This window comes from Oncorhynchus keta, chromosome 4 (genome assembly GCF_023373465.1).
Source record: "Oncorhynchus keta strain PuntledgeMale-10-30-2019 chromosome 4, Oket_V2, whole genome shotgun sequence".
Taxonomy (NCBI): Eukaryota; Metazoa; Chordata; class Actinopteri; order Salmoniformes; family Salmonidae; genus Oncorhynchus; species Oncorhynchus keta.
In genome coordinates, this window is record NC_068424.1 from 87,172,903 (window position 1) to 87,182,662 (window position 9,760).

A 9,760-nucleotide genomic window follows, 5' to 3' on the forward strand; every position below is an offset into this window, starting at 1 on the left:
CTCAGCAAACTGGATGCAGTTTATCACAGTGCCATCCGTTTTGTTAGTAAAGCACCTTATACCACCCACCACTGCGACCTGTATGCTCTAATCGGCTGGCCCTCGCTACATATTCGTCGCCAGACCCACTGGCTCCAGGTCAGGTCATCTACAAGTCCATGCTAGGTAAAGCTCCGCCTTATCTCAGTTCACTGGTCACAATGGCAACAGCCATCCGTAGCACGCGCTCCAGCAGGTGTATCTCACTGATCATCCCTAAAGCCAACACCTCATTTGGCCGCCTTTCGTTCCAGTTCTCTGCTGCCTGTGACTGGAACGAATTGCAAAAATCGCTGAAGTTGGAGACTTATCTCCCTCACCAACTTCAAACATCTGCTATCTGAGCAGCTAACCGATCGCTGCAGCTGTACATAGTCTATCGGTAAATAGCCCACCCGATTTTACCTACCTCATCCCCATACTGTTCATATTTATTTACTTTTCTGCTCTTTTGCACACCAATATCTCTACCTGTACATGACCATCTGATCATTTATCACTCCAGTGTTAATCTGCAAAATTGTAATTATTTGCCTACCTCATGCCTTTTGCACACAATGTATATAGACTCTCTTTTTTTCTACTGTGTTATTGACTTGCTAATTGTTTACTCCATGTGTAACTCTGTGTTGTCTGTTCACACTGCTATGCTTTATCTTGGCCAGGTCGCAGTTGTAAATGAGAACTTGTTTTCAACTAGCCTACCTGGTTAAATAAAGGTGAAAAAAATAAATAATAATAAAACTGTAAAACATCACTGCAGTGTTCCTCACCTGGTTTACTGTAAAACATCACTGCAGTGTTCCTCACCGGGCTTACTGTAAAACATCACTGCAGTGTTCCTCACCTGGTTTACTGTAAAACATCACTGCAGTGTTCCTCACCTGGTTTACTGTAAAACATCACTGCAGTGTTCCTCACCTGGCTTACTGTAAAACATCACTGCAGTGTTCCTCACCTGGCTTACTGTAAAACATCACTGCAGTGTTCCTCACCTGGCTTACTGTAAAACATCACTGCAGTGTTCCTCACCGGGCTTACTATAAAACATCACTGTAATGTTCCTCACCTGGCTTACTGTAAAACATCACTGCAGTGTTCCTCACCTGGCTTACTGTAAAACATCACTGCAGTGTTCCTCACCTGGCTTACTGTAAAACATCACTGCAGTGTTCCTCACCTGGCTTACTGTAAAACATCAGCTGCAGTGTTCCTCACCTAGCTTACTGTAAAACATCACTGCAGTGTTCCTCACCTGGTTTACTGTAAAACATCACTGCAGTGTTCCTCACCTGGCTTACTGTAAAACATCACTGTAATGTTCCTCACCTGGCTTACTATAAAACATCACTGCAGTGTTCCTCACCTGGCTTACTGTAAAACATCACTGTAATGTTCCTCACCTGGCTTACTATAAAACATCACTGCAGTGTTCCTCACCTGGCTTACTGTAAAACATCACTGCAGTGTTCCTCACCTGGCTTACTATAAAACATCAGCTGCAGTGTTCCTCACCTGGCTTACTGTAAAACATCACTGCAGTGTTCCTCACCTGGCTTACTGTAAAACATCACTGCAGTGTTCCTCACCGGGCTTACTGTAAAACATCACTGCAGTGTTCCTCACCTGGCTTACTGTAAAACATCAGCTGCAGTGTTCCTCACCTGGCTTACTGTAAAACATCACTGCAGTGTTCCTCACCTGGCTTACTGTAAAACATCACTGTAATGTTCCTCACCTGGCTTACTGTAAAACATCACTGCAGTGTTCCTCACCTGGCTTACTGTAAAACATCAGCTGCAGTGTTCCTCACCTGGTTTACTGTAAAACATCACTGCAGTGTTCCTCACCTGGCTTATTGTAAAACATCACTGCAGTGTTCCTCACCGGGCTTACTGTAAAACATCACTGCAGTGTTCCTCACTGGGCTTACTGTAAAACATCACTGCAGTGTTCCTCACCTGGCTTCCTGTAAAACATCACTGCAGTGTTCCTCACCTGGTTTACTGTAAAACATCACTGCAGTGTTCCTCACCTGGTTTACTGTAAAACATCACTGTAATGTTCCTCAACCTGGCTTACTGTAAAACATCAGCTGCAGTGTTCCTCTCCAGGCTTACTGTAAAAAACAAAACAAAGGATTGATTACTGTACTTCTACATTTCCATCAACCCTGTCTTGTGGATTTGGCCACAGGTTCTCATCCACATCACAATGGATGTTTTCATTAGCCAAACATCTTGGGAAGAATCTTCGGGTGAATCCAGGCCTGACACTGGTCTGCCGTGATGTCATTGCATGCGCCATCCACGGCCTGGAGAAGGGTGGCTTGTTCGTGAGGGCACCTATCATATACCTTCCACCTCCACGTGGAGAATAATTCCTCAATCGGGTTAAGGAATAGGAGAGTATGGGGGTAAGTACAGGGTGGTAAATTGTGGATGGGCCTGAAACCATGCTTGCACCATTTGAGCCTGGTGGAACCTGACATTATCCCACACAGTGACATAGGTCACACCATCAGCTCTACAGACAGCTCCACAGCAAATCATGTGGCTGCCTGCAACTCAATATATAGAGTATATAGAGTAGAGAGCTTTAGATGTTGTTCGACCAAACATTAGAACGGGCAAGATGCGTAATCTAAGCAACTTTGACCGTGGTATGATTGTTGATGCCACACATGGTGATTCCAGCATCTCAGAAACAGTTGTCCTCCTGGGATTTTTACACACTACAATCTCTAGAGTTTACAGAGATAAACAAAACACATTCTGTGGGAAAAACACCTTGTCAATGAGAGAGGTCAGAGGAGAATGTCCAGACTCATTCAAGCTAACAGAAAGGCCACAAACGCCCAAATAACAGCTGTTTAAAACAGTGGTGTGCAGAAGGGCATCTCTTAACGTACAACACCGTGAATAATTCAGGCTGTTGTGGAGGCAGAAGGGCATCTCTTAACGTACAATACCGTGAATAATTCAGGCTGTTGTGGAGGCAGAAGGGCATCTCTTAACGTACAACACCGTGAATAATTCAGGCTGTTGTGGAGGCAGAAGGGCATCTCTTAACGTACAACACCGTGAATAATTCAGGCTGTTGTGGAGGCAGAAGGGCATCTCTTAACGTACAACACCGTGAATAATTCAGGCTGTTGTGGAGGCAGAAGGGCATCTCTTAACGTACAACACCGTGAATAATTCAGGCTGTTGTGGAGGCAGAAGGGCATCTCTTAACGTACAACACCGTGAATAATTCAGGCTGTTGTGGAGGCAGAAGGGCATCTCTTAACGTACAACACCGTGAATAATTCAGGCTGTTGTGGAGGCAGAAGGGCATCTCTTAACGTACAACACCGTGAATAATTCAGGCTGTTGTGGAGGCAGAAGGGCATCTCTTAACGTACAACACCGTGAATAATTCAGGCTGTTGTGGAGGCAGAAGGGCTTCTCTTAACGTACAACACCGTGAATAATTCAGGCTGTTGTGGAGGCAGAAGGGCATCTCTTAACGTACAACACCGTGAATAATTCAGGCTGTTGTGGAGGCAGAAGGGCATCTCTTAACATCTCCACAAAAATCAGCTGTTTCCAGCTACAATAGTCATTTACAACATTAACAATGTCTACACTGTATTTCTGATCAATTTTATTTTATTTTAATAAACAAAAAATGTGGTGTTGTTTTCTATTTTTTTAATTACATTTCCAAGTGACCCCAACATTTTGAACTGTAGTGTTTGTTGGTCACACAGGTGGGTTAGGATTAGTGTTAGTCACCCTGTAGAGCTGACAGACAGCTGGATTAGGTTTAGTCACCCTGTAGAGCTGATAGACAGCTGGATTAGGATTAGGGTTAGTCACCCTGTAGAGCTGATAGACAGATGGATTAGGATTAGGGTTAGTCACCCTGTAGAGCTGATAGACAGATGGATTAGGATTAGGGTTAGTCACCCTGTAGAGCTGACAGACAGCTGGATTAGGATTAGTGTTAGTCACCATGTGGAGCTGACAGACAGACAGCTGGATTAGGATTAGGGTTAGTCACCCTGTAGATCTGACAGACGGCTGGGTTAGGATTAGGGTTAGTCACCATGTGGAGCTGACAGACAGACAGCTGGATTAGGATTAGGGTTAATCACCCTGTAGAGCTGACAGACAGCTGGATTAGGTTTAGTCACCCTGTAGAGCTGACAGACAGCTGGATTAGGATTAGTGTTAGTCACCATGTGGAGCTGACAGACAGACAGCTGGATTAGGATTAGGGTTAGTCACCCTGTAGAGCTGACAGACAGCTGGATTAGGATTAGGGTTAGTCACCCTGTAGAGCTGACAGACAGCTGGATTAGGATTAGGGTTAGTCACCCTGTAGACCTGACAGACAGCTGGATTAGGATTAGGGTTAATCACCATGTGGAGCTGACAGACAGCTGGGTTAGGATTAGGGTTAGTCACCCTGTAGAGCTGACAGACAGCTGGATTAGGATTAGGGTTAGTCACCCTGTAGAGCTGACAGACAGCTGGATTAGGATTAGGGTTAGTCACCCTGTAGAGCTGACAGACAGCTGGATTAGGATTAGGGTTTGTCACCCTGTAGAGCTGACAGACAGCTGGATTAGGGTTAGTCACCCTGTAGAGCTGACAGACAGCTGGATTAGGATTAGGGTTTGTCACCCTGTAGAGCTGACAGACAGCTGGATTAGGGTTAGTCACCCTGTGGAGCTGACAGACAGCTGGATTGGTATTAGGGTTAGTCACCCTGTAGAGCTGACAGACAGCTGGATTGGTATTAGGGTTAGTCACCCTGTAGAGCTGACAGACAGCTGGATCAGGATTAGGGTTAGTCACCCTGTGGAGCTGACAGACATCTGGATTAGGATTAGGGTTAGTCACCCTGTGGAGCTGACAGACAGCTGGATTAGGTTTAGTCACCCTGTAGAGCTGACAGACAGCTGGATTAGGATTAGGGTTAGTCACCCTGTAGAGCTGACAGACAGCTGGATCAGGATTAGGGTTAGTCACCCTGTGGAGCTGACAGACATCTGGATTAGGATTAGGGTTAGTCACCCTGTGGAGCTGACAGACAGCTGGATTAGGTTTAGTCACCCTGTAGAGCTGACAGACAGCTGGATTAGGATTAGGGTTAGTCACCCTGTAGAGTTGACAGACAGCTGGATTAGGATTAGGTTAGTCACCGTGTGGAGCTGACAGACAGACAGCTGGATTAGGATTAGGTTAGTCACCCTGTGGAGCTGACAGACAGCTGGATTAGGATTAGGTTAGTCACCCTGTGGAGCTGACTGACAGCTGGATTGGGATTAGGGTTAGTCACCCTGTAGAGCTGACAGACAGCTGGATTAGGATTAGGTTAGTCACCATGTGGAGCTGACAGACAGCTGGATTAGGATTAGGGTTAGTCACCCTGTAGAGCTGACAGACAGCTGGATTAGGTTAGTCACCCTGTAGAGCTGACAGACAGCTGGATTAGGGGTTAGTCACCCTGTGGAGCTGACAGACAGCTGGTTTAGGATTAGGGTTAGTCACCCTGTGGAGCTGACAGACAGCTGGAATAGGATTAGGGTTAGTCACCCTGTAGAGCTGACAGACAGCTGGATTAGGTTAGTCACCCTGTAGAGCTGACAGACAGCTGGATTAGGATTAGGTTAGTCACCCTGTGAGCTGACAGACAGCTGGATTAGGATTAGGTTAGTCACCCTGTAGAGCTGACAGAGAGCTGGATTAGGGTTAGTCACCCTGTAGAGCTGACAGACAGCTGGATTAGGATTAGGGTTTGTCACCCTGTAGAGCTGACAGACAGCTGGATTAGGGTTAGTCACCCTGTGGAGCTGACAGACAGCTGGATTGGTATTAGGGTTAGTCACCCTATAGAGCTGACAGACAGCTGGATTAGGATTAGGGTTAGTCACCCTGTGGAGCTGACAGACATCTGGATTAGGATTAGGGTTAGTCACCCTGTGGAGCTGACAGACAGCTGGATTAGGATTAGGTTTAGTCACCCTGTAGAGCTGACAGACAGCTGGATTAGGATTAGAGTTAGTCACCCTGTAGAGTTGACAGACAGCTGGATTAGGATTAGGGTTAGTCACCGTGTAGAGCTGACAGACAGACAGCTGGATTAGGATTAGGGTTAGTCACCCTGTGGAGCTGACAGACAGCTGGATTAGGATTAGGGTTAGTCACCCTGTAGAGCTGACTGACATCTGGATTGGGATTAGGGTTAGTCACCCTGTAGAGCTGACAGACAGCTGGATTAGGATTAGGGTTAGTCACCATGTGGAGCTGACAGACAGCTGGATTAGGATTAGGGTTAGTCACCCTGTAGAGCTGACAGACAGCTGGATTAGGGTTAGTCACCCTGTAGAGCTGACAGACAACTGGATTAGGATTAGGGTTAGTCACCCTGTGGAGCTGACAGACAGCTGGATTAGGATTAGGGTTACTCACCATGTGGAGCTGACAGACAGCTGGAATAGGATTAGGGTTAGTCACCCTGTAGAGCTGACAGACAGCTGGATTAGGGTTAGTCACCCTGTAGAGCTGACAGACAGCTGGATTAGGATTAGGGTTAGTCACCCTGTGGAGCTGACAGACAGCTGGACTAGGATTAGGGTTAGTCACCCTGTACAGCTGACAGAGAGCTGGATTAGGATTAGGGTTAGTCACCCTGTAGAGCTGACAGACAGCTGGATTAGGATTAGGGTTTGTCCCCCTGTAGAGCTGACAGACAGCTGGATTAGGGTTAGTCACCCTGTGGAGCTGACAGACAGCTGGATTGGTATTAGGGTTAGTCACTCTATAGAGCTGGCAGACAGCTGGATTAGGGTTAGTCACCCTGTGGAGCTGACAGACAGCTGGATTAGGATTAGGGTTAGTCACCCTGTAGAGCTGACAGACAGCTGGATTAGGATTAGGGTTAGTCACCCTGTGGAGCTGACAGACAGCTGGATTAGGATTAGGGTTAATCACCCTGTAGAGCTGACAGACAGCTGGATTAGGATTAGGGTTAGTCACCCTGTAGAGCTGACAGACAGCTGGATTAGGATTAGGGTTAGTCACCCTGTGGAGCTGACAGACAGCTGGATTAGGATTAGGGTTAGTCACCCTTCAGTGTGGTGAGGATACTGTTACCCTGAATTGGCCATTGAGGGGTTTTGAAGCCACCGGTCGGCCATATTGGCTCTCCCCAGTAGGAGATGGATTGCTGATGCTATGTATTGGCCATTGAGAGGCTTTGAAGCCACCGGTCGGCCATATTAGCTCTCCCCAGTAGGAGATGGATTGCTGATGCTATGTATTGGCCATTGAGGGGCTTTGAAGCCATCGGTCAGCCATATTGGCTCTCCCCAGTAGGAGATGGATTGCTGATGCTATGTATTGGCCATTGAGGGGCTTTGAAGCCACCGGTCGGCCATATTAGCTCTCCCCAGTAGGAGATGGATTGCTGATGCTATGTATTGGCCATTGAGGGGCTTTGAAGCCACCGGTCGGCCATATTGGCTCTCCCCAGTAGGAGATGGATTGCTGATGTTATGTATTGGCCATTGAGGGGCTTTGACGCCACCGGTCGGCCATATTGGCTCTCCCCAGTAGGAGATGGATTGCTGATGTTATGTATTGGCCATTGAGGGGCTTTGACGCCACCGGTCGGCCATATTGGCTCTCCCCAGTAGGAGATGGATTGCTGATGCTATGTATTGGCCATTGAGGGGTTTTGAAGCCATCGGTCAGCCATATTGGCTCTCCCCAGTAGGAGATGGATTGCTGATGCTATGTATTGGCCATTGAGGGGTTTTGAAGCCATCGGTCAGCCATATTGGCTCTCCCCAGTAGGAGATGGATTGCTGATGCTATGTATTGGCCATTGAGGGGCTTTGAAGCCACCGGTCGGCCATATTAGCTCTCCCCAGTAGGAGATGGATTGCTGATGCTATGTATTGGCCATTGAGGGGCTTTGAAACCACCGGTCGGCCATATTGGCTCTCCCCAGTAGGAGCAGTCCTCATAGGATTTCAATTAAATATTTAATTGTTGTAGTGGAGACAGTAACATTAGCAATATCTAAAAATGACAATTAAGGAAAATGTTGTTATATATTTGTATAACGTATAGACATAAATATATGCATTTATATTGCTTTGAAAATACTTTTTACAATGGTGAGGAGGCCTCCAAACCGCACCCCCTATCTGTCATCTGTATAGAAATAGATATACATAAAGATGAGGAGGCCTCCAAACCGCACCCCCTATCTGTCATCTGTATAGAAATAGATATACATAAAGATGAGGAGGCCTCCAAACCACACCCCCTATCTGTCATCTGTATAGAAATAGATATACATAAAGATGAGGAGGCCTCCAAACCGCACCCCCTATCTGTCATCTGTATAGAAATAGATATACATAAAGATGAGGAGGCCTCCAAACCACACCCCCTATCTGTCATCTGTATAGAAATAGATATACATAAAGATGAGGAGGCCTCCAAACCACACCCCCTATCTGTCATCTGTATAGAAATAGATATACATAAAGATGAGGAGGCCTCCAAACCACACCCCCTATCTGTCATCTGTATAGAAATAGATATACATAAAGATGAGGAGGCCTCCAAACCACACCCCTATCTGTCATCTGTATAGAAATAGATATAAATGCATAAAGATGAGAGTGCCTGTCATAACAAACCACGCCCTATCTGTCCTATCTGTTAGAGCGACTCCTGTAGTGCGCGCTACACCAAGATGACAGGTGCACGGTGTTTCCTCCGACACATTGGTGCGGCTGGCTTCATCTGTTGAATAGATATACTGTGCATGATCGGAGGACGATGACTTTCAACCTTCGTCACCCCCTTGTATCAAGATAGTCATCTGTTGGGGAGAAAAGGGGGTAAAAAAATATAGATAAATAAAGATGAGGTGGCCTCTAAACAGCACCCCCTAGCTGTCATCTATATAGAAATAGATATGAATAAAGATGAGGTGGCCTCCAAACAGCACCCCCTAGCTGTCATCTATATAGAAATAGATATGAATAAAGATGAGGTGGCCTCCAAACAGCACCCCCTAGCTGTCATCTATATAGAAATAGATATGAATAAAGATGAGGTGGCCTCCAAACAGCACCCCCTAGCTGTCATCTATATAGAAATAGATATGAATAAAGATGAGGTGGCCTCCAAACAGCACCCCCTAGCTGTCATCTATATAGAAATAGATATGAATAAAGATGAGGTGGCCTCCAAACAGCACCCCCTCGCTGTCATCTATATAGAAATAGATATGAATAAAGATGAGGTGGCGTCCAAACAGCACCCCCTAGCTGTCATCTATATAGAAATAGATATGAATAAAGATGAGGTGGCGTCCAAACAGCACCCCCTAGCTGTCATCTATATAGAAATAGATATACATAAAGATGAGGTGGTCTCCAAACAGCACCCCCTAGCTGTCATCTATATAGAAATAGATATGAATAAAGATGAGGTGGCCTCCAAACAGCACCCCCTAGCTGTCATCTAATAATTGGTCAGGACCGTGTTCCTTGTTCCATCCTACAGCACATATTGTTCAGTACATGATGAGACATATTGTTCAGTACACGATGTGACATATTGTTCAGTACATGATGTGACATATTGTTCAGTACATGATGAGACATATTGTTCAGTACATGATGTGACATATTGTTCAGTACATG

The 9,760-nt window shown here is 46.0% G+C and overlaps 1 long non-coding RNA gene across 1 annotated transcript; it reads right to left on the bottom strand.

Moving 5' to 3' along the window:
• Positions 1–837: 837 nt before the first annotated feature.
• LOC127916389 (uncharacterized) lies at positions 838–1,541 on the bottom strand. The gene is made up of 4 exons (XR_008094881.1): positions 1,443–1,541; positions 1,369–1,405; positions 1,109–1,219; positions 838–886 (listed from the first exon to the last, which is right to left on the bottom strand). It is a non-coding gene; the product is annotated as an uncharacterized LOC127916389 (long non-coding RNA).
• Between the last annotated feature and the right edge of the window lie 8,219 nt (positions 1,542–9,760).